At 39.1% G+C, this 7,672-nt stretch overlaps 1 protein-coding gene across 7 annotated transcripts in view; it reads right to left on the reverse strand.

The window, feature by feature from the left end:
• The window catches only part of GAS2 (growth arrest specific 2), a 132,604-nt gene extending 125,369 nt beyond the window's left edge, over positions 1 to 7,235 (reverse strand). For 3 of the 7 annotated variants that reach the window (XM_033120958.1, XM_033120953.1, XM_033120959.1), the window contains exon 1: positions 6,826 to 7,110. The gene's annotated coding sequence lies outside the window, so the exon portion shown is untranslated. The other 4 variants (XM_033120955.1, XM_033120957.1, XM_033120954.1 and 1 more) reach the window with 4 other exon arrangements.
• Between the last annotated feature and the right edge of the window lie 437 nt (positions 7,236 to 7,672).

The raw sequence follows: 7,672 nt of genomic DNA on the forward strand, positions 1-7,672 counted from the left end.
TCACTAAATGCATTATAACTGAACAAAACTCTTGCAACTGGCAAGAAGTAAGGTTTATATAATAAACGGGGTTTTCAGCTCTATTTCAGTATTTAAGGTATTTTTAAGTTACCAATATAAGTGTCAGTTTTGTTCTTTGCAACTTTACATAGTATTCCTTTCTAGTTAATCTCAAACTCTAATTATCCTAGCATAGGTTATTTTATGTCTTTTAAAAACTGCTTTTGAAAATATCATGAAATATAGGTTTTAAGAAAACTGTAAAATGGGACCATCTCCCATTTTGCTGTAGTATTAGAAAAGCGGTAAAAGAGTGAATAAACACCTAAAAGGTATCATAAATATATAATTTAAAAGCAGAGACAATTTCGTTCCCAAACAATTATGCTTTGGAGTAAATATTTTGCAAAATATAATTACCATAAACTTTCTTGGAAAACATTTTTTTATAAATCTCTATATATCTAATTATCCATAGTGAACCATTGCAAACGTGAAACATCTTTCATATAGCTTGTCATCTGTTACTCAATTACCATTACAGGAACCAGAACATTACCGTTGCCTATTCTTTTACAGTTAATCATCACATTATTCATACAAAGTCCTAAAATGTTCTCCAAATCCTGTGATGAAATATCAGACACCTAAAATATTTTTACCCCAGTTCTTTTAAAAATAGGTCCAGTCCAAGGAAAACAAAACATCTCCCTGTTAGCTGGTTAGGGTTCCTATAGGCTAGTTAGCCTCAGAAACAAACATTTAAGTACTAATTACATTTAAACACATGATTCATACATTTAAATAACTAATTGAAATCTTAAAAGGGTTACCTCTAAAAATGCCTTTCTTCTCAAGACACAATCTCTCCCACTACTTTCCTGAAAGTGAGATGTGGTAGGTCAGTAACTTTACCTACATCCCATTATGTGCTCTGCAACTTCCATTTAAGCATCAGAGTCCTATTCTGCTCTGTAAAAGCAAGAAGACACCTCAGATTCTTAAGCTCATTGTCTAGCAAAGAATTCATCAAGGGATAGTTTACAGTAAGCCGAATGGCATGTAACAGTTTCAATGAGCCAGAGGGACACAATCCTTCCCCTCAATACTTCTAAACAGTGAAGTTTTTATTTTCCTTGACAGTGGCACATTTATTTCTCATGTAGTCTGTCCTGTATTTTGCCAGAAATGTAATTCAAACTATCTTCTAATATTTATAGATGATCATTAAGTAAAAACAGTAAGAGTAATGAAGCGATTTTTGTTCTGCTGCTTGTCTATAATCAAAATTATCTACAAACGGGGAAAAACATAATTACATTTTCTCAGGAGGCAAAAGTGGGAGAAAGAAGGCTTCGTGGGTAATTAGCGTGCGATATAAATTAAACAGATGCCAGACATGTTGACACTTAAAGTTGCTGTCACGCATGGGGACTCCGCTGTTTAAGTCCCTTCTGAAAAGAAATTAGAATTTCAATCCAAATTCTCCTGATCCTGTCTTCATATTTTAAATTACCATCTGTGGTCTAGCTGAAAGTCACTACATGGAGGTCTTGGATTTAAATATGGCAGAGACATGAATAAGAAACATAGAAATGAACCCAGCTAGCAGGATTAAAATTCGGAGTGTGGAAGAATCAGTCCATGGTGAAGTAGTTTCCCACTGAAATAATTAAACTGAGGTGAACAAAGGTCCAATAAATTTATACTACTGAGATAAAAGGATCACTACAGTATTGTAACATTTTTATAATTTTCAACAAATGTTTAGTCAATGTGGATGAGCTGAATTAAATCACAATGAATAAACTAGATCAAACAAATCATTTCTGACCTTTTGAATTTATTCAAATATTTTCAAAAACCACAAGAGATGCTGCGGGGAGAGGTAGCTTTTAAAGATGGAAATGAAATGACTAAGGATCCACTAGACTTGAAGAAAAAAGTTTGGGAGAAAGAAACACTTTTTTTTTTGTATAATGTACCTAAACACTAAAAAATGTTAAAATTCATATCATCTAAATAGTTCAAAAGCTTGATAAGTAACTTTGGTAAGTACTAAACAAAGCCAATCACTTTGGAAAAAGGAGTAAGGACTCAAGTGCTTCTAGGACTCCTCTAAACCATGGCCCCTCCAAGCTTTATGGGTCTACCTAAGAGTGGATAACTCAACCCTCAGGATTTGGAATTCAGAAAAATAAAACTTAAAGGGAAAAACATGCAGAAACTTAATGCAGAATTCTTCAAAGAATGTGTGGATTTTTTTTCTTTCTTTCCATAGAAGTGATTCTGGAATAACCATTATGAATATGATGAGACATGAACTAGCCCAGGGGAAGAAGAAAAAATGAATGACTCCGTAAGTAAAATATCACATGCGCTAAGACTCTGTTTAGTCTGTTGCTCCAGAATCCCAGCTGAAGTCCTTATAGTTTTGACTCTGAAGATAAAATACTGTTTCACACCACTGGAGGTGTGCTTTGATTATGACCATGATGGTTTCTGGTCTATCTCTAGACTTTGCTGACGTGTTATTAAAAAAAAAAAAAATGCATTGCAATAGTACATAGAAAATAAATGGGAAAGAAAGATAAGAATAAAGCAATAAATATTATTTCACTATTGTCTGCTATGAGATTCCACTAAGAAACCTGATTAATAGATAGAATATTAGAACTGGAATCAGAGGTCCAGGGGTCAAATACTAGCTCTTCTACCTATCTGCTTAATAGCTGTTCTATTCTAGTTCTATGTCTTTTTCGCTTTGTACCTGAGTTCTTCAGTATGTACAATGGAGGCTAACACCTCAAATATAATCTTGAAGATTAAATATTCGTGTCAGTGTTTGGTATATAGTTTATATTTAATAAACACCAGCTAAATGTAAATTATCACCATAGGAAATGTGCCAAACTAGCACCTCCATTGACTTATTTTAAAAAGAAAAGCAATCCTGCAACAAAATAGGAATATTTTGTAGAACTCTAAATCACTAAGAAAAGACAAAGGATAAGGAACAGAAATGAAATCAAAATATTGATGAAATAAAACCACAAATATTGGAAAATCTGCAGATTCTGGATATTGAGAGGGGTGAAACCCTCAATATGATGAATGAAATATGGATCTCTAAAATGAGTTGACATGTGTTTTTAAACACAAAATCTGGTAACGAACTATACTTCACTTGTGACACCAGTGAAAGATCATAAGCTATTAAGGTAGGGGAATGCTACACCTCTCAAAATAAATGTGAGAGGATGTCACCACACCTCTTCCCCCTCACCACACACACAGACTCCTTAACGTGGCCATTTAAAACAAAGAATGCTAATGAACCCACAGTGAAGTGTCCCCATCTGTTCTAAAAGCCACCTCTGTTTTTACCTGCAGCATCGATCTCACCTCTGTCTACTAGTTTTGTGTGTTATGGGTGTGACACAATGAAGAAACAAAGTTACTAGACCAGTAACACTTTTCAAATTTAAAACAAACAAACAAACAAGCAAAACTTACCCCCAGCCAAATGCCCTTCCAAAATCTGGAAGGTTATATAGACGATGTATTACAGAATTGTACACTTAACACCTATGTAATTTTACTAACCATTATTACCCCAATAAATTTAATTAAATTTTTTTTTAAATTTTGGAAGGAAAAAAATGTTATCTTTCAAGCTAGACTGGAAGAATTAACAACCAAGGATGGCTCTTTCACTTTTCTAAGTTCTTTACTCCTATGATTCATTTTGGCTAAGCAATAATATATCTACAATACTACATAGTGTCAACTAATAATATCTCTACAAGGCTACATATTCTCAACCACTGCCATGAATTCAAAATCTTAACCTAAGGGTCTAATCAGAAAACTGAAGTTCAAAATTTAATCACAAAGGTAATTCTAGATCTTGTAAATGGTCCTCCACTTCTGACTAAGGGGAGCTACTTGTCCACAAATAAAAAAGCACCAAGCATAAAAGAAAAGGAACACTCATTACTAGTTTTCCTAATTATGTGATAAAACACTTAAACTCAAATGGACATTAGAAAATTTACCTAGTCAAAGTCCTGGTTCTTAATAAATGATTGCAGGCCTAAAATGTTTTGCCCAAAGCTACAGAGTCATTACAAGTATGCTGCACAGCTTTCCTGGTGCCCAATCTCAGGTAATACTAACTCTCCCAAGAATCTTTCTTATCCAAAAGCCATGATGACTTGTCTTGAACCAAATAATGATAAAGCTTCAATAATAATTCCTTCTTAAATCATGACCAAAAAATTAAGACTGAGTGAGAATTGATCTGCTATATTTTCACAGCATTAGCGACTTTTTTTTTCATCCTTTTCTTAATTCCACTAGGCCATTCTTCCAAATAATTCAGTACAGGTTTTTGAACCCCTACCAGAGTAACTTGAAACATAATTTGAATAGAAAACCACCTGAAATTCATAAACAATTAGAATACTTAAGGACTCACATCACAATTTCATCTAAGTTGATTAAGTAAACCTTATTTCATGAGATTTTGGTTTTTTGTGTGTGTTTTTCGTAATACAAAGATTTCTGTTTTACTTAACTAAAATGTAGTTGAGAGTTATCAGAGCTCTACTCTCAATAGATACCTCTGTCTCATGTAAGGGAAGGGCATTAGCAAAAACTTGAACAAACCCTGAAAACATTTAGGATGAAAAAATTACACAAGCAACTTACTCTTTTTGACATGAGATGTTTGACAAGAGGTAGAATATATCATCACTCCAGCTATTTTCTCTAGTCAGAAGACATTGATTGGAAAGCCTTGAGAGTTGCTCAGGAGAAATGAAACACTAGGATCCTGTTTGTACGTCCATATCAAAAACCACAAAGATACCAACATAGCCTTAATATCAGCTGCAATTTTAACAAACTCCCTCTGCAAACAAATTGTTAGGGCCTCCTTATCTGGTTCCAACCAAAGGTTCCAAAAAGACTATAATGCAGATTTGCAGCAAAACTCTAAAATCATGCATAATATACTTAGGATTAATATAAGACCTGACATTTCACTGTCCCTGAAAGTTTTCACTAAAATTTCTAACCAAGACACTAGGAAACTCCGTGGCAATTACATGACCTTTTGCACCAGGTGAGATAAATTTTGCCATGTAAATTTATTTCGCAATAAATCATAGTCCACATCACCCAAGTATGGTGTTTAGCCATAAAGTAAAGACGCTCAACGTTTAGTAGCATACAGGCTGAAATCCAAGCTACCTTTCTGTTTCAGAGCCCACTCAGGGAGCCATGTGTGATGACTGCAACCTGTATTGCAAAGGCTAGTTGTCCCATGCCTGCGACATCTGTCCCTTACCTTCTCTTAGGCAGTCAGAACCAGAACGCCCATGTTGGAGAGGACCACCACTGCCACCACCGCCTCCTCCACAGTTAAGGGGGAGCATTCCTCGAGAAGGAACTCATTGATGGATTTCAAAGACAGGCGGGGCACACTAGATCCCAGCTGTAGTTAATCAGTGTCCACACTGCTAAGGGGTTGGGGGAAAGAAGCAATGAGCACAAGGGCTTTTTCTCCGCCTTGCCTCTGTGAATCTCAGGGGATAGGTGGGGAGGAAAGGTGGACTTCCTCTGCCTGGCTGGCACATCCGACCTGTCTAAGCCTTTATTTTAACACTAGGAGGCCAAATGGGTGTTCCTGTGCAAACGTGGATCTTATTTCCTCTGCATAAGATCTCCCATACACAATTGATCTAGCTTTGTTGGAGAGGGCTTTTAGGGAGAGGGCAGAATTTATACGAGGGGCATAAAAGTTTTGCAATTCTTGGCTGTAAGGAGATGAAGATGACGGTGGTGGTGAGAGCAGGAAAATGAAGAAGGTGGGGAGGGTAAAAGTTTTGATTTCCAAAAAGGTTAACTGGAGGAAAGTACTGAATAACCACCCACCTCACCCCCAGCTGTATTGGGAGTGTTGAAAATAGAACGTTAACCCCTGCTTTTGTTCCCTCTCCATCCAAGACAATGTAAACTTCGGATGGCTGGGCTAGGTTAATGGCAATTTACCTTCCTGGGCTGACAAAAGTTAATTTTGCCAGAATAATTAATGCCTCCAAAACAGAGTTGGCTCCTCTGCTCCTCCAACAATTTCAGATTCCAAAACCCTGCTCTGTGGACTAAAAGAACAACGCTGTGCAAAATCTTCCCAGAGAGGGTTGGTTCACAGGCTAGCGTTTGTTTTTTTCCTTACAAAAAGCTCAACTCAGTCAAACTCATCAATCGAAAACAGAGTGTCAACCTAAACCACGTATGTCACGCATTTTCCTCCCACCCTGGCCCCCCGTAACTCAAGTAAACCATTCAGAATCAATCCATGAAGACCATTCCCGCTTCACTCCTCTCCTCCCAGTAACAGGCGACGCTAAGCACGCTTTGCACCGACCCTTGTGCATGAACGCGTAAGTGTGCATTTATAATCGGTGTGCTAATTAGAAATCCTCACTTCTGTCCCTGGTTGGCTGAGCCGCCCCAGCGGGCTTTTCGCGCGGCGGTCACTTGGGCTGTTGCACAATAGGGATGAAGAACGCATGGTTGTTTCCAAGGCATAAGCGCGTCACCCACTGCAGTGACCACCCACCCACTCATCGCCAGAGCCGGTCCAGCTGTCCACAGCTCTTCACCCTTCCCAGCCAAGTCCCCCGGGTTATTTTTGAAGACCTCCCCCGGTCCCGCCGCCACGCGTGAAACCATAAGCGCGGGCTCCCGCAAGCCTACGCTGCAGAGCGCGTGCTGCGGCAGCGTTGGCGGGGAGCTGCGGCAGCCCGCCTTGCTCACCCCCGCGTCCGGAGCTGGCTGCTGGCGGCTCTCAGAGGCGCCGGGGCTGCGGGCTCTGCTCCTGCAGTGTCTCGGGGCCGGCCCCCTCCCGGCGCAGGTCCTGCAGCAGCCACTCTCCGCACCCCACCAGCCTGGCGGCAGAGGCAGCAGCTACAGCCGCACTGCTCCTCTTCATACTTCTCTGATGGCTCCTCTTGGTGCTGTTTGGGAAAACGATTTTTCCCCCCTGCCAGAAACAGATTTCCTACATTTCATCAGTCCACATAGACCGAGCGGAAGTAAAATGCTTACTTTTTCTGGTGGACGGCAAACACAATTGACACTGATTTACCCTTCAAACGGGGAGAGATTGTATTACAAGCCCTTGGCAGCAATTCCGAGGTTGGGGCCAAGCTCCAGCCCCCTCCTTGTCCCCCAAACACTAACCGAAGAGGGCCGGGGGTGGGGAAGGATCATATTTAGCTCCAGAGTTTTAACAGAGTCAATGGCTTTAGCACAAGATTAAAATAGGGTGTTGGAAAAGTTTTGCTTTCCTGGCCAGTGATTTTGCAGACTCAGAAGCATGAGCTTTCCAGTAACTTCGGCCATTCTTCGTTCCAAATTGAACAATTTGATTTCTTACACTTCTCTTTAAATACCAGATTTTAAAAGAGGCTGCCCTTATGGCTGTTTTTGCCTTACAAAAGGAAATACAATTCCACTCTTCCTTCTCTCAGTCTCAGCTCAGCATTATGTGGAATGTCACAGACAATTTTCTCCAACTGTTGTTTATTAGTACATGTATTCGGAGATGAAAAGTCTTGCCACGAAGTGGACAGATGTTCAAGAGTTTACTTCACGTCTCATA

The sequence above is a fragment of the Rhinolophus ferrumequinum genome, chromosome 11 (genome assembly GCF_004115265.2).
Source record: "Rhinolophus ferrumequinum isolate MPI-CBG mRhiFer1 chromosome 11, mRhiFer1_v1.p, whole genome shotgun sequence".
In the NCBI taxonomy this organism is placed as follows: domain Eukaryota; kingdom Metazoa; phylum Chordata; class Mammalia; order Chiroptera; family Rhinolophidae; genus Rhinolophus; species Rhinolophus ferrumequinum.